Source organism: Camelus bactrianus, chromosome 13 (genome assembly GCF_048773025.1).
Source record: "Camelus bactrianus isolate YW-2024 breed Bactrian camel chromosome 13, ASM4877302v1, whole genome shotgun sequence".
Lineage (NCBI taxonomy): Eukaryota > Metazoa > Chordata > Mammalia > Artiodactyla > Camelidae > Camelus > Camelus bactrianus.
In genome coordinates this window covers 50,551,024-50,573,636 of record NC_133551.1, presented here as the reverse complement: position 1 = coordinate 50,573,636, position 22,613 = coordinate 50,551,024, and the positions used below count along the sequence as shown (strand labels likewise).

At 47.9% G+C, this 22,613-nt stretch overlaps 1 protein-coding gene across 3 annotated transcripts in view; it reads right to left on the bottom strand.

Moving 5' to 3' along the window:
• Positions 1-14,234, bottom strand: part of RIMS3 (regulating synaptic membrane exocytosis 3) — a 46,725-nt gene extending 32,491 nt beyond the window's left edge. For 2 of the 3 annotated variants that reach the window (XM_074376728.1, XM_074376729.1), the window contains exon 1: positions 6,725-7,023. The gene's annotated coding sequence lies outside the window, so the exon portion shown is untranslated. Of the gene's footprint in view, positions 1-6,724; positions 7,024-14,122 lie in introns of those variants that run through there. The other variant, XM_074376730.1, reaches the window with a different exon arrangement.
• Between the last annotated feature and the right edge of the window lie 8,379 nt (positions 14,235-22,613).

Sequence of the window (22,613 nt, the reverse complement as noted above, 5' to 3'; positions counted from 1 at the left end):
GTCCTGACTGCTCACACCCTCCTCTTCCCTCTCCCAGTCCGAAGAAAATCAGAGTCTCATCTCCCTAACTCTCTGCTCAGCCTCTGAATGACATTTGACAGGTTCTTTGGTGCCTGCCCTGGACACTGCCACCCCAAGAAAAGACTCCTCTTGAAGTCACAATGCCAGGTCTGCTTTCTCCAAGTGCTGTCCAGGTGGAAGGTCGAGGACCAGGCTCACCTGACCCTGTAAGAATTCTAGCAGATGTCTTTTGAAGTATTTGTCCAGATAACAAACAAACAAGAGCCATGCTAGCATGTCTGACTTTGTGATCCTTCCCTGCAGGCAGCAGTTGATTGGACAACAGTAGACACCTGACTCCCTCAGAGCCAATCAGATCCTCTCCTGGGAGTTTGGACTTGGATCTGCTAAGCTTCGGGTTCTACCTCTGAATATGGCTGGAACTGAGGGGTACAATACAGGAACTCTAGGTGGCCCAGTATCTGGAAAAGCAGAGAAAACCCAGTCTGGGGAGACAGAAAGGTGAAGGCAGCCAATAAGGCACAGAGAATGGCTGTTTTAATTTCTCCTGGCTGGCCTAGAGGTCCCATCTCCCAGAGACTAATGATTTTCTTACTCCTCAGTTCCCAGGAATCCCTTGTGTCCTCATACTAAACCCTCTTTACCACCAGGGCCGGCTTGAGTGGGTTTCCGTATACAAGCAAAGAACTAACTAGGGGCAGGGGAGAAGCTGGGAGCTGGAGGCACACAGATGAACAAACATAGGAAGAGCTCAGTTTAATGGGAGACAGAGAGGAAAAGATGTAGACTCCGTATGGATGTGGCCGAGGGAGGGTGTGCTAACTCTGCACAGGGAGGGCTGGGAGGGTTCCTCAGAGGCTTCACATTAAAGGTGGTAGCTGAGATGATTTTGAAGAATGAAGGATGTTCTCCAGGGAGACAAAGCAGGGGTGGGGAGGCATTATAAGCAGAGAGAACAGCAAGGGCAAAGGCACAGAGGCACAAAACTGCCTGATGTGTTAGAAGAACAGGAGTTCAAAGTGTGTGGGGGGTGAGTAGGGGAGATGAGGCTGGAGAGGCCGTCAGGAGCAGATCATAAAGGGCTTTGAATCCCATGCTAAGAAGCTGAGACCTTTCCTGTCCACAATGGGGAGCTATTGAAGTATTTTAAGTAGCAGGGGGTGACAGGGTCAGTTCCGTGTTTTAGAAAGATCGCTCTGGGGCTGTACTGAGAAAGGACTGGAGAAGACAGGCCTGGAGGCAGGGAGGCTAGTTAGGATACAGCAACAATGATTCATCTATTCCTTTCATTCACAGAACAACTCACTCTTTACCTACTATGTGCTGGGGCGAGGCAGAACAGGATTGCTGACCCCACAGAGTCCACAGTCTAGCAAGAAGGAGAGACAAGGAAAAGCAGGTCAAGTGTGCTAAGGGTTGTGAAGAAGTACAAGGTCCTATGGAGGGGAGGGGCGGGGTTTAGTTTCTGGTTTAGGCTTCTCTGCAGAAATGATGTTCAAGCTGGTGTCTCTCTGGAGGAGACAGATAAGGAAGGGGAAGGCGTTCCAGGACGAGGGAACAACATGTATGAAAGTCCTGCGGCTGGGGGAGGAGAATGGTACAGACGATCCAAAAAGGTAGGCAAGGACCAGATCCCACAGGGCCTCGAAGACTGCGTCAGTCTGGTTATTCCAAGAAATCTTGGAAGGTTCTTAAGCAGGGAAATGACACAATCAAGTGTTTAGAAGATTACTGACTATGGTGTGAAACATGAGAAGAAACAGGGCAAGAACAGACATGTAAGGAGACCAGTTTAGGAGGCTGTCACAGTGGTCCAGGTGAGAGCGGACTCTGGTCTGGAGTGGTGGGCAGGGAGGGAGATGATGGACTCAGGCGAGACACTCAGGAGAACTACCAGGACTTGCTGAAGACTGGCTGTGGAATGTGGGGGTGAGCGAGAGGGAGGTGTCCAGGAGAACTTCCAGCTTTCCAGCTTGAGCAAGTGGGTGGATGGCGGGGGCAGAGATAAGCTGGGGACACTGGAGGCAGAGCGGGTGCCGGCAGGCGGAGCTGGGACCTGAGTTTGGACATAGACTGATCATGAGACATCTAAATGTGGTCCAGCTATGGTTACCAAAGGGGAAAGGGGAGGGGATAAGTTAGGAGCTGGGGATTAACAGATACACATTACTAAATACAAAATAAACAACAAGGACCTACAGTATAGCACAGGGAACTATTTTTAATTTCTATAATAAGCTATAATGGAAAAGAATGTGAAAACATATGTGTGTGTATAAATATATATATATATACACATACATGTATAACTGAATTGCTTTGCTGTACACCTGAAACTAACATTGTAAATCAACTACACTTCAATTTGAAAAAAATGTAAAAGAAAAAAAATTTTTTTTTAATGTGGTCCAGGAAGTAGTTAGATCTGCAGATCTTGAGCCCAGAAGAGATCATTAAAATCAAGTAAATGAGATTACCTGGGAGTAGAGGAGGAGTGGGCAACACAATGAGGCCAGGCTGGGGCATTTCTGAGGAATCATGGTAGCAGCTGGGCCTGGGGGCAGAGTGAGCTTGGAAAATCAGAACCGTGAAATCCAAAGGCTACTTCTCTCAGCCCTGGGAGGCATCTGGCTTTGGCTCTAGCTCTCCTGGCCAAGTATCAGGCCTGGGCACAGGCACTTTCCAGCTGAGACAGCCCTCCCTTCCCCACATGCTTCCTCCCCGGTAAACTCCAAGTTATCCTTCAGACCCAGCTCAGGAGGCACCTTGTCCTAGTGAAGACTTCCTTGGTCCAGGCATGTGCTCTCCCACCTGACAGCTCTATCACTTGATAGCTGTGTGACTTTGGCCAAGAATCTTAACCTCACTTTCCTTTTCCATACAAGGGAAATAATGATCGTACCTGCCTCATAGGGCTGTTTGAAACTGAATATGCCAAGTGCTTAGCTAAGAACCTAGCACACAGTAAGCACTAAATAAATGGTACTATTATTAACATCCCACCCACCTTGGGACAGTTAGTCATGCCCTCCACCTTGTGCCTCCTCCATTTGGGAACTATTTGCAGGTCTGTGTTGCTCCCTGTCTCTTCCTGTCCCAGCTCAATTTGGAGGGCTCTATAATATGCAGGGCCTAGTGCTAAATGAAAAAGCAGGATCCCTTGTTCAAACTTATTAAGAATTTCAAGATGATGACAGCCAAACGTTAAACCAAGTGTGGGGTTCTTCTAAGTGCAGGTTGCACAACCACAGACTTGTGAATGCAGCCCTGCCCCTACCCACAGCCAGCCCTGGGCCTCAGCCTGGGTGTTAGCCCCCCTGCAAGAGAGTTAAAATGCCAACCGACACTGTGATAGGCTTTTGTGATTTCCATCTGGAATTTTTTTTCCTTCCCAAGAAAGATAACATCAACCCCATTTTATAGTCAAGGACACTGAGGTTCAGAGACAGGTGTGCCTTGCCAAAGGTCTCCCACCTCATGACTGCAGAGCTGGGATATGAATATAGGTCAGCCTGGTGCCAAAGCCCTGCCTCTCGCCCTCTGGCTCCCCAGGGAGGTCAAGAGAACCTGGGCCCAAGAGATGAACTTCGTCAACAAGGCCCAGAGAGAGGGAGCTGGAGGGACTGGGACTGGCCACCTCCCTCCTGGGGCCAGCCGCATAAACAAGCTGCTCCCTGGGCACCAGGGCTCCTGCACAGGGAAGGGGGTAGGAGAGGGCAAAAGGTCAAGCCCGAGAAGGCTCTGCTTGAGGGCCACAGACCCCAGCCCATGCTCTCTGGAAATCAGTCCCTGCCTCCTCTGCTTCAAACCCTTTAGGGGCTGCCATTAGCTTCAGGATACCCCCCAAGTCTTTAGTATCCTGCTAATTTAGTTTAGATAGACCAGGGAGGTCTGGCCTGGCTGTGCTGACTCCTGCCCGCTCTCCACCACTGCTGCCCTCCCCCACTACACCAGGCCTGTTCCCGTCACCAAGCTCTTAGCATCCTCAACTCCTTGTCATGCTAGCCTCCCTGAATCCCTCCTTTCAACACATGACACGTGTGTAACTACCTGGTCCAGACTGTCTCCTGGCTAGAATGCCCGCTCCATGGAGACAGGGGCTGCCTGGCACACGGAGATTAGTACATTAGATGTCTGAGTGCATCATCCTGCAACAGAGGCAGGAGGGCCCCGCACTCCTTACCACACGCCTAAAGTGGTCACAGAGCCTGGAAATGGAGGATGCGGGATTTGAACCCAGGTCTGTCTGGCGCCTGAGAAACTGGAGTCCTCTCTGCTGCTGTGACTCACTGTTCCCAGCCAGTTCACCTCCAAACAGTGAGCAATTTTTTCTAACCTGTGCCCTCAGTTCACACACACTCCAGGCAGCACAGCTCCTTTGTCAGGTCAGCAAAACACCAGTGCAGGAGACAGCGCCACTGTCACTGACAGGCCAGTATAGAAGCCACCCCTCCCTGGGTGCCAGCAGGGGAGAAACCCCCCACCCCAGGGGAGCCAAACACTAATGGGGGAGACACCCCTACTGTCAAATGCTGGTACTGGAGGCATATCCTGCACCTCATGTCAGCAGAAGGCCAGTGTGAGAGACACTTCCTGACATCCCCCTCAGCATGGGCATGCACAGAGTCCCCCAAGGTGGTGCTTCCAGGGTGGGGTGTGGGGGGGGCAGTGGGGCTGGGCCGCTGCTGCAGCCTGGGAGTGGGGCAGACTCGGGTGAGAGTTCTCACATGGCACTAATGAAATCAACCACCAGCCTGCCCCCTCCTCCCCAGGGACCCTCCAGGCTCCAGCTGATGCAATGCCCGGGCCAGATAATTGTTTTCTTCCCTCCTTAAAGGGCCAGCTGCTGTTGCAGCTGCAGACATCACCTAGACCCTTGACAGACCCCACAGAGCTTAGCACCTGGTTAGGGACAGGGCAAGCCCAGAAAGTAGCAGCTCAGCCCTGGGCTCCGCAGAATAAAATCCAATTATGTCCAGAGACCAGGAGTGTCTGCGAGCAAGGAGGGAGGGGGAGAGAATAGTTCAGAGACAGTGCCTAGCCCACTGAGACTGTGTGCCCCAAGGGAAGGGACCTTGGTCCCTGCTGGATCCTCAGCCCTGGGCTCCTGCCTGCCTGTCCCATCAAGTCCTTAGCACAGGGGTTGCTCTGGGAGTTCAGCAGTTACCTACTGAGCTGCCTTGAGTGCCAGCTACTGTGCTAAGCAGCTCAAATCCACCATTTCATTTACTCTTCCCAGCAGACCTAGAAGGTGGGTCTGTTTTACCTAAGGAGGCTCAGAAAGGGGAAGTGATTTCCTCAATAGCGCATAGCCAGAAAGTGGCAGAGTCTCTGCGTTTGAAGCCAAGTTTGCCTGACTCTGGGCTTCATATCCAGCAGAGGGTGGGGTAGGGGTCGAACCCCAGGGCAGGAGGTCCCCAAGCCAGGCAGCTGGCACAAAAGGCAGGGAAGGGGTCTGTGGGCCCTAAACTGGCTCTGAAAAGCACGGGCGCTTAGACTAAGCAGTTTCACAGACCCCTTCCCCCATATCCACCAGAGAATGCCCCATTAGGCTGCCCACATGCCCCCAGGGACAGTTGGCAGCTGCCAGATTACAAACTAATTGGTGGCTGGCAGCAACTGTGGGGCTGGCTAGTTAACTCCTTGGTGACCAGGCCTAGCCCAGAAAGGCCCTCCCCTACCACTTCAGGCCCCAAACTCAAGGACCCTAGACTTAAGAAGTCATCATGGGCGGAAGACAGGACCAAAGGGACAACAGCCTTCCTCTCCACAGCTAGACAACACATCTGGGTCTTGGGGTTGGACACTGACATTCACCCAGGCTCCCCAGTCTCGAAGAGCCACATCCAAATAGCCCCCAGGTGGCAGTGCAGCCAGTGCCCCTGGTCTGTGGCCTGGGTATGGCACTGCCTACCCCATCCAAGACCACAGGAACTATGGGCCTTCCCTGGGTTTCCAGGCCCAGGACACCGGGAAGAAACCCACTCCTCAGAGATGGGCTATCCAGAGAAGATGATGTGGGCACAAGTTCAGGCAGCCTGTAGGCCAGGAGGGGAAGACATCCTTCCCCTGAATGAGAGGTGCCCAGGTTTTCCCTCAAGGATCTTACCAAGCCTCCCTGAACCATGGACTCTCTACCATGGATGGACCAACTGCCTTTCCCAGATTCCCAGAAGCCCCCTCTCCCCACCCTAGGGCTGGAGGGGGCATCATCCCTTTTCTTTCATGGGGTGGGGAGTCCTCTGGGCACCACAATGGTGTCTCGTTGGGAGGAAAGAGTAGCCAGCTTCTCAACCAGGGCACAGGCAGGAGGGAGAAAGGCAGGCTGCCTTCCAGCTCCCTTTCCAGGAGGGATTTTAAGCACTTTCCAAAAATGCCATGGGAGGCAATGCTGTTGAAGACCAGGGCCTCAGGTGCTCTGAGCATCAGCAAAGAACCTAAGACTCTGGGGCCCCCTACTCCGTTTTCCGGGCTTCCCCGAATACCTAATGTTCCTTTCTCATACCATGGCCCCTACCCAGAGTCGTCACACACACTGTGCTCCTCTCCCGGGCCCCCGGCAACTCCGGCCCCAGACCCTCCATGCTCAGATCCCTACGTGGCGCCTCACGACCGGAGACCCCTCCCCCGCCCCATGGTCCTGCAGAGCTCGGCAGCCCCCTCCCCACATCCACCCCCAGGCCAGCGAGGCCTACTGACTCACCCGGAGGTGGGGCTGGGGTCCAGACAGGGAAGGGTCTCCGCTGGCCAAGGCGGCTCCGCAAGGCGGGGCAGGTGCTGCCCCGGACCCCGCCCCGCGGACCCGGCGGTAGGCGCGGCCCGGTCCCAGGCGCGCGGCGTACTCCGAGGGGCAGGGGCGCGGGGCGGGGAGGGGCGGCGAGAGAGGCTCACGGGGGCATCGCCAGCCACCGGGCCGGGCAGCTCTGCTCCGCCCGCCTGCGCTGCCGGCTCCGCAGCCGCCACGGTTCTCAGCCGCCGCCGGGTGCAAAGCCCAATCCCGGGCTGGCGGGAGGCGAGCAGGGAGGCGGGGCCTGGCGGGGGCGGGGCCTCGGACGGGCGGGGTCTATGTAGGGGCGGGGTCAATAAGGGCGGGGCCTGTGGTTGGGGCGGGGCCTAAGGGAATCCGGGGAATCTGAGTTTGCCTGGTTGGGGGCGACCTACCGTTATAAGACATCCAAGGGGCAGGGTGGAGAGAAAGCCCCAAGCCTCTCGCTGTCTCCAGAACACTCCTGCTCATGCTTGCCCTCCCTCTTCACCTTCACCTCCACCTCTGTCTGTTCTTTCTCTTTTTCCTTCTCTCTGGGGGACCTCCCAGGATCTCACTGGCACCTCGGTACCCTGTCACACCCTAAACCAGATCCAGGAATGTCAGACAGTGAGAGAAGGGGAAATGACCTACAAACATCAAATCCAATTTACAGATGGAAAAACTGAAACCCAGAGAGGAGAAAAAACTTGCCCAAGTGACTGCTATGAAGAAAAAGACTTCATGATGTCCCTTTCAAACAGAGGGTAAGGGGGTAGAGAGTGTCCTGCCCTGAGACTCAAGTTAACCTCCCTCCCCTCATCTCTCCTCCCAAAGCGGTGGTGTTCAACTTGGGATGACTTTGCCCCCAACTCCTGAACATTGGACAACGTCTGAAGACATCTTTGGTTTTCACAGCTGGAGGTTGCTACTGGTAACTACTGAGAAGAGATAAGGGATGCTGCTAAACATCCCACAATACACAGGACAGCTGCACACCAAAGAATAATCAGGCCCCAAATGTCACCAATGCCAAGATTGAGAAGCCCTGCTCTAGGACCTAGCATCTGCCTAAATGGAACTTCCAAATGGGCTCTTGGAGTCCTGGGTTCCTTGGCAGCCTGGGACTTCAGGAGGATGTTGTATAAAGCCTCTCCCAGGGTCATGTCTGCCCCCATCTTGCGTGCTTAACCTTCCTCAGCTGGTCAATGCCACTTTTGGGCCCCAAGTGTTCTTAATTCCACTCATTTACACAGGGGACCATATGATTACTATCTGTCTTCCTAATTGTTTGCTGAAGGCAGGCAGAAGTAGTCTCCTGCTGAGGACATGGATTAAAATGTGAATGGAGAGTGGAAAGGTGTGGGGAAAAAAGAAAAATAACTGGGATTAAATGACTCTCCCAGGGATAGCTAACTCTGTCTTCTACATACCCCTCACCACATCTCATTCCTTCTCACCTGTCTTTGAGAAGAGTAAACTGAGACCCAACTACGTGGAGAGCCTGTAGCTGGGTCCCATAGCCGGCCAGCTGTGGAGGTGGGACTCCCGATTTTATTCACTTATTAACTAAACTTTTGTTATCATCTAACCTACATCAGGCCTAGAACTGAGGCGTGTGCTGTAGAACAGTTGCTCTGGAGCAGCAAGGAGGATTAGATTGGGGGGTGAAGATGGAGGCGAGGGAAGTAGCTGCAACAATGGTGGAGGTAAAAGTGGGGGACAGCAGAGCTTGTGAAGACATGGAAGAGAAGGGAGGCGTCAAGATTGCTCTGTGTTCCTTGTATGTGCCCCATCACAGAGACATGTAAACTAGCCACCCCCTTGGGAATCATGGTCCCTTTGCACATCTGATGAAAACTTAGACTTTCCCTCTGGAGAAGTATGTAGATGTATATTTCACATATAATTTCAGGGGCTCCAAAGCTTCATATTGGCTTCCAGAAGGATTGGGTGGGGGAAAAGGGTAGGGGTACTGGTTGATTCTTACGTGCATATAGGTGGGAGATTATAGCTCAGTGTTAGAGCACGTGCTTAGCATGCATGAGGTCCTGGATTCAATCTTCAGTACCTTCATTATATAAATAAATAAACGTAGTTACCGCCCCTGCCACAAAAATAAAAAACTTAAGAAAAAATAATAAACTTCATTAAGTGCATATAGAAGAATAAACATGCAGAGACCAAAAAAATTTTTTAAAGGAATGGAAAGCGATTCGCCTTACCTGATATTAAAACATATTATAAAGTAAATATATTTAAAGCAGTGTGGTATTGAAGCAGACCTAGAGAAATCAGTGGAATAAAATGGAATATAGCCATGGACAACCACACAAGGGAATTTGGTGTAGGATAAAGTTCGCACTTCAGGTAAATGGGGGGAAATATAAGCCTTTGGACAAATGGGTGGAATAAATGGCAAGTCATTTAGGGAAATAAAAGAGAGCTGTGTCCTTACTCTGCACCGAAATAAACTCCAGGTGGAGCTCACATTTAAATAATAGCACCATAATGTACTAGAAGAAAACATAGTGAATGTTTTTCACAATTAGGGGGATGAAAAAGACTTTCTAAGCACAATGAAACCTGGAAGCCAAAGGAAAAACATCGATAAAATTGACTATAAAAACTTCTGTAGAGAAGTGATCGTACTTAAGTTTGAAAGACAAATGACAAAGTGGAAGGGATACATCCCAGTTACCCTCTAATCTTGCACTCTCTGGCCCGCCAGCCCCTCCCCCAAGCCACGAAGGCCATGAGCAGAAAGGACGGCCGTGGCTGTGAGAGTCAAGGCCGAGTACATCACAGAGGCTCCTCCCACGGCGCCCTGGCCAGCGCCCACCTGTTCAGGGGCCGGGAAGCCCCGGAAATCCCAGCCGGGCCATCTGGGTCCACAGCAGGTGCCTTAGCACAACGCAGCCAGTCTGCACCGAAGCTGCTCACCACTTCTCTCGTGTGGTCATACTGGGAACTGCAATCCTCGGATCAGTTTATGCAACTTCCGAAGTTAAAGCGGGAACATTTTTCTTAACATAAGTAACAGTTGAATTTTGAGGAAGCTAACTATGTTGCAGGCATTGTGCTAAACACTTAAACATAGAATATTTCCTTTGATCCTTAAAACAACTTTCCTATGCAGATCCACTGTATTATCATCTCCATTTGATAGATGAAACAGGATTTGAGAGAAGTGACTTGTCCAGGCTCTAAGCAGCGGCATCAGGATTCCAGGTCCGACTCCTAGACCCATTCTTAACGTAAGAGAGCCAAGTCCTTGGGAGAATTCAGTAAAACAAAGTCTTTTGAGGTTAACCTTGATCCAGGCCTTATCCCCGGTGCTGACAATTCAGAATTATCAGCCATTAGAAGAGACAGACAGAGAAACATTTCTGATACGGTGAACCCTGGAAACAGCTAGAGGACATGTTAATCCCAGGAAGGGGTAGAGGGAGTGGAGAGGGATCCCAGAGGAGCTGTCCTTGAAGCTGAGTCTTATGGAGTTTGAGGGAGGAGGGAAGGAGTTGGGTAGAACTACAAGCCCCCTCGTGAGGAGAAAGAGTAGGGGTGAGGGAGGAGCAGTGGTCTACATGCCCTGAATCTGAGGTAGTTATAGATGAGGCTGGACAAATACACAGGACCAAGCTGGAGTCTGGGCATGGAGGAATTTGGGCACAAAGATTTTGAGAACTTTTCCACGTTTGTGTTGGCTGGGCCTAGGGACCACCTAGACCAACTCTGCCTGCATCCTTCCTCCCAGATAGATGCTCCCCACCTGAGGTCAAGGTACCAGTTGCCCAAGCTAGCAACCTGGAGTCACTCTTGACTCCTCCCTCGTCCTCACCTCCAATCAGTTAATTATCAGGACCTGCCCAATTTACCTCCTAAATACTTCCCAGGTTTCCTATCTGCTTTCCATCTCCTTGGCCACTCCCCTCATCCAGACTGCCTTCCTCGCACTCTTGAATCCAGCTGCTGGCAGTGAAGTGGCTTCACCACCTCCAAACTCTCACATAAGACAAATCCTTCTAAAGCAAATCTGACCACATCCCCTCTCCTGTTGAAAACTTTTTTCATTGATCCATTCAACAAATATTGAGCAAGTGTTTGTTACAAGTCGAGTACACGTGAAGACACGACAATAAGCAAAACATAGAATTTAAAGCTGATTGGGGGTAGGTGGGGGCCGTAGCTCAGTGGTAGAGTGTGTGCTTGGCCTGCACGAGGTCCTAAGTTAAATCCCCGGTGCCTCCAATAAAGGAAATAAAGATGAAATTTTTAAAAAGCAAAACAAATAAAGCCAATTGGGGTGGCAGATACCAATCTAATGACCCCCTTATCAAAACAGTATATAATTACAAATGGGAATATGTGTTATAGGACGGCCTGACCTAAGGGAGTCCTAGAATGCCCCCCAAGATACCCCATCCAAAGTGTGAATAGCAGTCAGCCAGATCAAAGAGTCAAGGATGGGGTAAGAGCTGATGCAAATGCCCTGAAGTTGCCTCTCTGAGCCTCATAGTTTCCTCATTTGCATTTTGGGGATCTTCAGAGTTGTGAGGATTAAATGAGTTAATATATATAAAGTTCTTAGAACAGGTCCTAGGACATGGTAAATTTTCCATAAGTGTTAGCTATAACAATAATAATAATTATTATTATTAATTTGTTCAAAAGTTAAGAGCCATTGGAAGCCTATCAGCAAAGGAGTTAAAAGAGAAAGTAACATTTTCTAAAGGTCACTGGCTGGGAGGAGCATGGATTGGAACGAGAAAAGAACAGATTTGGGGGATCTAATTAGGAGACTTTTGCAAGGGTCCATTGAGAGCTATGGGACATTTAAACTAAGGAGGCAAAGAGGATTTGGAGAGATTTTGTGATTTAGGTGGTAGAATCTACTGGCCTTGGTGTTTAATTGGTGGTGGGAGGCTGGAAGGGGTGGCAAGGGGCCTCCCAACCTTGGGGCCCTGGGAGCAGAGGGTGGTGGTGATGTTCTTCACCAGGTCAGGGAAGCCTGGAAGAAGACCAGGCCTGGAGGCAGTGCTGAATCAAGTTTCAGATGTGTTCAGATTCAGGTATGGTGGGGCATCTTAAATGAAGGGCTGAAGAAGCAGCTGATTCATTCTGGAGTTCAGTGGCGAAATTGTGGTGGGAGACATAAAATGGACATGGTCGGCAAATACATGAAAATTGGACCACAATCATCCCGTCTGGATAAGGTGGGAGGAAGGAGATAGATGATTTTTAAGGTTTCTTCTGGTTCCAACGTGTGTAGGATTCCAAGTATGAAGGTTGGTAGGACCCCAGAGAAAAAGAGAAAAAAAATCCCACATGGCCTGAAAGACCTGGCAGAAGCTCCCTGGAGGCTATCTGTTATTCTTTCATCTGATTTTCTTTTACTGAGCAGTTACTACAAGCCACTGTGGGGAAACAGACAGGCAAAGGGCAATTCCAAAATAATAACCCAAGTGCCCTAAGGCAAGCCTGGGAGACCTGCGGTTGCTTCTTAGAGGAAGCAACACCCCAGACCAGAGCTGAACATCAATCAGTGCAGGAAAGCTGCATGGCGAATCCAGGCAGAGAGGGTGTTCGTGTGGTTATTTTGAAGATTCTCATTCCTCCTGAATTTTCCACTTTGGATTCTACCCATGTGCTCTGAGAGTCCATTTCAAGATGAGAACCACAGTAGTATTTGCATCTCTTAGGCTTTGTTGAATTTGCCTTCTCCCAGGTCCTTCTAAAACCCTTCCTGCCTCAGCTCCACACTCCCTGCCAGGGCTTGGATGAGGGAGGGGCAAGAGAGATACTGGGGCAGGGAGGGGGGTAGTAAAATTTAGGGAGGCACTTATTCTCAGGGGCATGCAACATGCTCCCGGCCCTGCACCCTGCTCAAACATCAGTGCTGTTCACACATGCGGCTCCTTCTGACTCTCCCCTACCCCCATTTGCCTGCTGAAAGCTCACTCCTGCTCCAAGGCTCAGCTTAGATACCACCTCCTCCTAGAAATCTGCTTCTCTCCCCAGTCATCCCTGCCTCCTCCCTAGGCTAGGGTGGTCCTCTGTGCTCTAACTGCACGGTAAGGTCTACATAGCACAGTGGTTAACAGAGCAGGCTTTGGCATCAGAGCACTGCTGTGCTGTTTGTTATCTGGGAACTGCTCTCTGAGCCTGTTTTCATGTGTATAAAATGCAGTGCCGACTTCACAGGGGAGCCATAAAGATTAAGTGAGAAAATGTATGTAAAGCAATCAGCAGTGATTGGTACAGAGTGGTAGCCATTATGACTTTGTTTACACTTCTTCTAAAGCACTCATACACTTAAAGCTATAATGTAATTATTTTCCTGCCTTCGTCTTCACTGTATCATAAGTTCCTTGGGGCAGGCAAGGGTAGGAGGAGAGGAAGGAGGAGGAAGATCTTCATGGAGGATGTTGAACAGGCATTGAGACTTGTCTGCTGCGTAAGTCAAGGAAAGAAATGACAAATCCTATGGGAAAAGTTCTGGGCAGGAAATCTGGAGCCTCAGACTCCAGTCACATGGTCCCAGTGATGGCACAGTGCCTACCAGACTCACATCCACTTACAAGAAAAGCTGCCCAGGCCACAAACCCGGCTGGGGCCATGCTTTAGATCACTTGGCCCCTCCAGCCTCTAAACATCACAGACGGGGCCAGCCCAGAGACAAGCATTACCATCACATATATTAGCTGGTGACCTTTAACTGATAGTCCAGCACAACAATCCAAGACAGGCCAATTAGGGGCTCTCTTGAACCAAGAAACAGAAAGAAATTGTCATGTGGCAGAGGAAACTGAAGTGGGGAAGTCAGAGATGGGCGCGCCTTAGCCAGGGAAGCCATGTGCAAAGTGAGATGAGAAGGAGCAGAAACAAGAGTAAGCAGCAGCCTGCTGGTAAGAGGGGAGAGAGGGCAGTGCCCTGCGGGGATGGGGAGGGCGTGAGGAGAGGGAGGAGGAACACAGCAGCAAGTCTGAGAGCTGCCTTGTTCCTGCTGGCATTTCAATGACGGTCCTTACAAGAAACTCCTTTACAGGTCAGCAGATTGGGTCCGTTTCTGGTCCTTGCAGCTCAGTGAGCCTGACTTGTTATCTTGGCAAGTCTCTGCCCCTCGCTGGGCCTCAGTTTGACTATACCCCCCACCACCGCCCCCGCCTCAAGTTCCTCCCCTGATCAACCCCACACTCCCCAGATCAATGTCCTCTTTGAACACGATATACAGAGGATGGTTCTTAGGTTGTGGGCAACTGAGCTCAGTATTTGTTACAGAGTGCCTGTGACATCCTGGCTCCCCTGATAGCTTGGTAGGGGGTTAAAGAGTCTGTAGGAGGATCCAGCACCTACCTGGCTTTGAACTTGAACCTCCCCCTTCCATTGCATCCTTTGTTGGATCACAAAGGAACTGAGGAACCAGGGCTGGTGTTGCTGCAGTGACTTTTGGCTGCTGAATCCCCTACCTACCCCCTTAGCACTTTCCTGGACCCATGTCAGCATTTCATAGGATTCCAGTGCCAGGTCTGCTCCAAAGAAAGTGCCACTCCAGGAAGAATTTGAACAAAGAAAGTTTCCTTTTTTGGTGTTAAGCGTTCCTGCCTTCCAGCTGTTTGGCTCTTGGCCTATGTCCCACCTTCCTCTCTCTAAGCTAACAACTATGTTGATAATAATACTTCCTTGCTTTTGTACGGCGCTTTGTACTTTTCAGAGCATTTTTGCACTTGTTATCGTATTTGATACAGAAACCCAGGGAGGATGGGTGAGAAGGAGGGGTAGAGGGTAATACCTATCATTTCTCCCATCCCATTCATCCCCTTAAAACAATTTATTTTTAAAGGTTTTAGAAAAATGATCCCTCTGCTCTTTTTAAAACAGATGAAAATATTTTTTCTTTCTTTTTGTTTCAATTTTGTTGTTATTGTTTTGTAAAACAGATGAAAATATTGAGACTGAGCTTGATTAAGTGACCTGTCCAAGATTACAGAGCAAGCTGATGGCTGAGTTGGATCTCAAAGGGTTCCAGGCCTGGATGATACTTAAGTGAGACTCGCCTAACACCATCTTGCAAAATACTGCTGGCTGTGGCAAGGGCCCTCTGAGAGAAGTGGTGTTCTTGGCCCTGCTGCCCCTCTGAGGCCACGGGGAGTCATCTACAATCTTACCTCTCCAGTCCCTCAAGAGACTTATCTGTCCCTGGTGGCCTGGATAGCAACAGGAGCCCATAGAAGTAAGCCAGCTTAGATGTAAGGATTCAGTAACAGTTCCTCTGGTGTTGGCCGGGATAAATGCTATTCGAAGAGTTAGTTTTCTTGTTTTCATTACGGAGCACTTGGCAGAAAGTAAGACAGGAAAGGCTGAGAACCATAGATCCATCCTTCCATCAGCTCCTCTGCAAAAGGAGATGCAGAGGTCATAGTCTCTGCCCCTCCTCCCTTCCTAAACTCTGCTCTGCAGCAAGGACACCTTTTCCTGGCCCATCCGTTTTGGGCCCCTTTGCCAACTGTGCTCATTGCTATATTCCCACCCCATCATTCCAGAGCCCATCGCTTCCAGCCACAACGTGGAGTCAAATTATCTTGGGAGGCAGGCAGTAAGTTCTCCATCACACAGTTCTAATAGTTATGATGTAGCTGAGGAAGGAAAAGGAGTTGGAAGCTTTCTCCAGGGTCTCTCTTGCTCCTGTCCCAATGCCCCAGCAGAGAGCTTAGTGTGCTTCTTTTGTGGTATCACCGCAAACAGCACACCTGGGAAATTAGTCATGGCAGTCAGCTAATGGCCAGAGCAACGCCATGCCAGTCAGGGTTAAGACAAGAAAACGGCGAATGTGCTTGGAATTTCAAACAGGGATGATTTATTTCAGAAAACTGGTTGGCTTGAAGGAGCAAAAGGGTAAGGTGGGGCAAATAAGAGATTAGTATCTGCAGAAGCTTCTACGACCGCCAAGCCTGGAGGAGCAAATGGAAGGGTGTTACTAGTCCAGAAGTGCACTTGCTGCTGACTCTACTGGAATATGCTTTTGAAATGAAGCTGTTGGAGGAACTGCCAGAGGCCACTGAAACCTGCCGCTACCCACTGCTGCCCCTCCAGTACCATTGACACTTCTGGAAACATCGATGGCCTCTGAGTCCATAACCACCAGGTAGCTGCCAGACTCTTCAGTGGATGCAGAGAGAAAGTGGCTGGCTTCGCCTCTCCTCCAGGCGTCCCATCTCCAACCAATTTCTCACTCTTACTTTACATTGGCTGCATCTGACAGGAAGCCAGCGAGCAAGGGGAGTCTGGGAAATGTAGTTTTCTGGGCCTTTCAGAGCCTGGCCCTCTTCAGTACAAAGTAGAGCATGGAAAGTCTAGAGTAGAGCTCAGAGCAAATAAGCAAATGACCAGCATAAATGCTATTGAAACTTACAACGAATTTTGGCACCTTCAAGGCCATTTGTATCGGACATTAGTTGATTACCTCGTTTCTCCATTTCTCCTTTCCAACAGCCCCTGATTTCCTTTCCAGCATACATGTGTTTCCAGGAAACTGACTCCATCAAGGTAGAGGAGGGTAAGCCAGTCAATCCCACTGGCCAGAATGATTGGTTCAGCGTGGTCACATCAACTTGGCCTGTCCAAGAGTGAATCTCAGGATTTTCTTCTCAGGAAGAAAGAGTAGCCCTGAAGACTAGGCAATTAATGTTTGGGCACAGATGGAACCCACATGCTGTAGCCATTGCTTAGGAAGTTCTGCCATAGTTGATCAGGCTCATGCCCCTTAGGTCTTCTATTACTGGTCACAAAGCAAGACCGATTTACAGACACCATGGAAAACTCCGGAAGAGAAAGAAAGTTCTAGGAATCAGCCACTCTTCCCATGGTCCCATCCTGGAACAGTGGCTTTAGAATATTTTTTTTTTTACTGTACTCTCAATAAAAAATAAAATTTCACAGTGTAACAAGTGTACATATAGCTGAATATATAACAGAAACAAAAGTTTCACAATAGTTTTCACTGTATATACCCTTGCTATGTGCAGTTAATTCAAATTTTCAATTCTATTCTATCCAATTTTTTTTAAAATTAAGCTGGTTGCAAACTTCTAAATGATTTCATGATCTACTAATGGGCTAAGACCTGCAACTTGAAAAACATTGCCCTAGAGCATGTCATCATCAGTTGCTGCAAAACTTAAGTTTTGATTTTAAGCATCCTAACCTTTACTAATTTTCCTGCTTCTGTACCCATATTCTCTGTCGTCCTTTGCTCTGAAGAAAAGTCACAGTGTATCAGCTCCTATCAGAGGCCAAGCTCTCCCCAACCTATGCCAAGGACCCCAAAAACTTACCTCTGCAGATCTTTCCTGTCTTTTGCATAGTCAATTTCCATCTGTCTATTGAAATACTTAGTTTACAAAATTGCTCTAGGGTCTCTCTTCTTAAAACTAAAACAAACCAACAAATAAAAGGCTCCCTTTGACCCCAATTCAATTCCAGCTTCCTTGAGTCAAACCAGAGTAGACATGGTTGGACAGGACAGAGAGCAGAAGGGTGGCCTTAGAGGTGAACTCAGTAGAAGGGATGAGGACCTTGCCAAGAAGGCAAGTAATGGGCGTAGAAGGAAGAAGGCATCATGGTTTGTGTAAATGTGTAAATATCAGAAGTGAATTTCAAACCCAGAGCTGCCTTCCTTAAACTCCTCTTTTGACAGTCCTATTCCCTGCCTCCCAAATCTTTGCTGCTGGAGCCTGGACTCGAGTCAGGTAAACTCAGATTCAACAACAGCCCTGCTGTTTCTGAGCTGCCTAACTTCGGAGAAATTCCATCTCTGCTTTAAGTTTTCTTATCAGTAAAATCAGTCTGATAAAGCCTATCTTGCTGAGTGGGCTTAAGGATTAAATGAGATCAACACATGTTAGCTCTCACTATTATCAAGGCTTCCCTTGATCACTCTGCAAAATCTTACTCCCCCAGTAATAATCATTATCACTGTGACCACTTGTTGAGCAATCCCTCTGTGCCAGGCAATATGCTAGGGACCATACAAACAGGGTTTCTGAGCCAAGAAGGATTCCCTGGCACCTTCTCACTGTATAGTTTCCTCCTTCTGACAACTGAACATTTTAGAGTGTCTACTACGCACCGGGAAGTGGACTGGTTCATCTGCACCCATTCATTCTACAGATGTTAATTAAACACCTTGTCTGGTGTCAGAAACTTCCTAGGTGCTGGGGATGCCAAGATGCACATGGCCCTGAACTCTGAAGGGCTCACAATCTAGCCACACAGGAAATACTATGTAATGAAAGTTTTTTCTGAGGGTCTTTCCTTCTAGTTTCCTTGGTCTAGGCAACCCCATCGTTGGCTGCAGACCCTGTGGCTGACTGTTTCTGGTTCTGTTTTCTGGCTTGATCTTGGAGCCCTACCTTCAGGACATGCCTTTGGGTTCTTAGCTCCCCAACTGGCCACCATGATTTAGAGAAAATTTTTGTGTTCCTTATCTCTCCCCTCCTGGAATCTCCCTCCAGAAGAAAGATACTTAACAGATGTCCAAAATGTAAATGGCTGATCTGGCTCTTACCCCATGACACTTTTAACTCTTCTCTGTTTTAATTCACTAATAGTCTAATTGCCAGATCCAAACGACTTTTTGTCCCTTTGCAGTTTCTTTGTCCCTCTCTCTCTTTTTGGTATCATATATTGTTTACTATCCTTTGCATCTTTCGCCGTTACATCTCAGAGGAGTTAAGTAACCTGTTCAGTTTACAAGAAGCAGAGATTTGAACCTAGATGGAGCTATCTCCAAAGCACATTCTGTAGCCAAAACTCCATGCTGTCTTCCCAAGCAGACCAACAGTCTGATCTCTCCTGTCTAGTATATGGTCATTAATTACACATAGTTGTTTAAGTTAAAATTAAAACAAAATGAAAAAAAATTCAGTTGCTCAGTTGCATTAACTGTGTTCAAGCACTAAATAGCCACATGTGGCTGGTGGCTGCTATATTGAACAACACCAATACAAAACATCTCCATCATTGCAGAAAGTTCCCTTGGATAGCGTTGGTTTAAATAAAGTATAGGATAGCATTGGGTTAGATAGTATTCTGTCCTTGGACCCCTTCTCTTCACCTTCTCCCTCCTTGTTTATTCTCAGGGAGTAGACAGCCATTATTTGGCCTGCCCAACTCTCTATGTCCACTTTTCTAGGAAGTGTTACTGTATCCCTACTTGCTATCACACCTTTATTTACAGGGTTACAGGGGCTACAGCCATGTTTGTACATGACCCTGTGCCCCAACAACTATGTTGACTTGTTCAGGGGCAGACATCTGGCAAAAGCTAGTCCAAGCAACAGCTCTTCCTCCCAGGAATTTGAAACTGAGCCTTAAAGTCTAGTCATCTGGCTGAACTCTTGAATGGACCCAGGATTCATGGGTGACCACATTTTTTTAAATTGGATTGGGAAAACTGGTCTTCAGAGAGGGAAAGAAATGACAAAAGTTACACATGTTGGGGAGAGTTGGATGTAGGAGCCTAAAGGATGTCAGATTTCTGTGTCCCTCTTTCTCTGAGCTCTGACTTCCCTTGTGATGCCTTCATGCTCTGGTAGGCTCTCTCTATAAGGCAGAAATGATAGCCACCCACAGATCTTTATGGCTCAAGACTTCCAGAAGGAAAGTCCTGTCTCTCCTATATTTCACATCTTTAGGAAGGCTTTGCTTAGCTTAGTTTGGGTCATGGGCCCATCTGTTCAGAAACTGTGACCTGTCTTGGCAAGGGTTCCTAGAAAATAAAGCCTGAAGAAGGGATTAAGTGCTGAAGCTTTATGTGGAATGCACAATCCTAGGGCAGTGAGAACGAAGGGATAGCAGAAGCAGGAACAGATGGGAAGGAATGCAAAGAAATGTTTGCTGCTACTTCTGTACAATGAAGAAACACATATGGTCTCTGGACAGGTCTCCATGTAGAATGCCTATAGACAGGTTGGATAGAGAAACTGTACCTTGAAACTGTCCATCCAAGGAAGGAAGGGAGAGTGGATTGTTCTTCCATTAATCATAGGTGGCCCCATGGGCATTTAAATCTCCTGAACTTCTAGGTTGCTTCACTGGCCCCTTCAGCAGCTGTGTAGGAAGCTGCCTCTCACGCTCTGTGAGGTAGTGTGTCATCAGGTCTAGAAGTTGCAGGAGAAGCCATAGAATCTGTTTAAACTAGTTGGCCTCAGGCAGCAGAACTGTGAGGTCTCACTCAGAGTTGATCAGCCGTGTCTGTGGTTGAGGTGGTCCAAGTAGCTCACAGTCTGGGAGACAAACGATGCGGAGAGACTCTGAGGAGGCACTGCGCCCAGCTGTGGGGATCATTATGATCGGTCAGGCTGGGTCATATGCTCACCCCTATGGCTGATGGGGTATAGAAGAGACACTAAGATCTCAGCCTCTCTCCCCTCATGTCAGTTCACATCCTCAGAAAACAGACACCAAGACAGGGTTAAATGCAAGAAATTTATTATGGAAAACACTGGTGACAGAAAAGGGGGGCTGGAGCTGGAAGCGACAGAGAGAGGACAGTGACGCAGGTCTGACCCTAAGTTAAGAAGAAAGAAGGAGGAAGTTCTAGGTGGAAGCACCTTAGACTGCAGTGCTTCCCCAATGAAAGTTTGCGAGGTCATTGAGGAGTCCTTGAGCCAAAGTTGTCCATCAGCAGAGTGTCACTTAGGAAGAAGTCTGTCCTAAAATCCCTGCTGTACTCAGTCAATGGCCAGGAGCAGCTTGTGGGAAATGAGGTCTGAGTGTGAAGGACAATGGATTTCAGAGCTGCTCAGCAACTGGGCTGCAAGTAGACTGACATTACCATTGGAAAGGGCAAGGGTGTTGAGCACGTAGGACAAGTGTCCATCTCATAGCTTACAATGTCCTACTTACAATTCAAACTCTACTTGTCCAAACCCAAATAAATGGCTTCTCCATGCTCTGCAGAAGTCCAGAGTCTTCATCTGAAGACTACCATCCTCCCAGATGTGAAACCTGGGGGTCATACTAAACACTTCATGTCTCTCGCTCCCCACCTCTGCAACAGCCAATCAATAGTCAAGTCCTTCCAGTCCTATGTTGGTAATACCACCTCTGCATGTGTATCCTCTTCCCTCCATTCTCACTGATGTGCTCAGGCTCTCATTACAACTTGCCTGATACATTGTAGAAGTCTCCAACTGGTCAATCTGCAACCCTATTCCATTCCTGTTTTCTCTGCCAGATAGTCTAAACTTTTTCATCCATGCTTCTATCATTGGGAACGTAAAATGGTGTAGCTGCTGTGGAAAACATGGTATGGTGGTTCCCCCCAAAATTAAACATAGAATTACCATATGAGACAGCAATTTCACTTCTTACCCCAAAGAATTGAAAGCAGGGACTCAAACAGATTTTATTAAATTGAAGTATTGTTGATTTACAGTGTTCTTAGTTTGGGTGTACAGCATAGTGATTCAGTTATACATTTATATACATACTCTTTTTCATTATAGGTTATTGTAAGATATTGAATATAGTTCCCTGGGCTATATAGTAGGACTTTGTTGTTTATCTATTTTATAATAGTTTTTATAGCTTATACCTGCAAAGCCCAAACTCCTAATTTATCCCTCCTCCATCTCCCTTTAGTAACCATAAGTTTGTTTTCTATGAGAGTCTTTTTCTGTTTTGTACATAAGCTCATTTGTGTAATTTTTTAAGATTTCACATATAAGTGATATCATATGGTATTTGTCTTTCTGACTTACTTCACTAGTTTGATAATCTCCTGGTCCTTCCATGTTGCTGCAAATGGCATGATTTCATTCTTTTTTATGGCTGAGTAGTATTACACACACACACACACACACACACAAACGCACGCACACACCCCACAACTTCTTCATCTGTCAATGGACATTTAGATTGCTTCCATGTCTTGGTTATTGTAAGTAGTGCTCCGATGAACCCTGGGGTGCATGTATCTTTTCAACTTAGCATTTTCTCCAGATATATGCCCAGGAGTGGGATTGCTGGATCATATGTTAACTCTATTTTTAGCTTTTTAAGGAATGTCCATACTGTCAAACAGATATTTGTACCCCAATTTTTATAGCAGTATTATTCACAATAGCTAAACAATGGAAACAATCCAAATGTCCATTGATGGATGAATGGATAAATAAAATGTACTATATACACACAATGGAATACCACATTCAGCCATAAATAATAAGTCTGGCAAGTGCTATGACATGGATGAATCTTGAACACATTATGCTAAGTGAAATAAGCCAGACACAAAAGACAAATATTGTACGATTCTGCTTACATGATACACCTAGAAAGAACAGTCAAATTCAAAGGGAGAAAATACAATAGTGGCTCCTAGGAGCTGGGGGAAGAGAGGATGGGGAGTTATTATTTAATGGGGAGAGTTTCAGTATGAGATATTGAAAAAATTCTGGATATGGATAGTGGTGATGGTTGTATAACAATATGAATGTACTTAATGACAATGAACTGTACACTTAAAAGTGGTTAAAATGGTAAAACAAAATAAAAACAAACAAAATTTCCACTACTAACTTTCCTTAGTAGGAAATAAAACCTAAGGGCCTTAGTCCGACCACAATGTATTTTTCCAGATGATTCTTATTCCTTTTTCCTCTTACTCTGTATTTTCTCAATCAATCTCCTGCTTTCTATATTTGCTCTAGTGGCCACCTACACATGGCATGCTCTTCCCCTACTTCTACTCATTTTTCAAAAGTCACATCCTCACAAATCTTTCCTGAAGTCCTCCTACTATTTCATACTAAGTGGAAGTAATCTCTCCCTTTTTGAACTC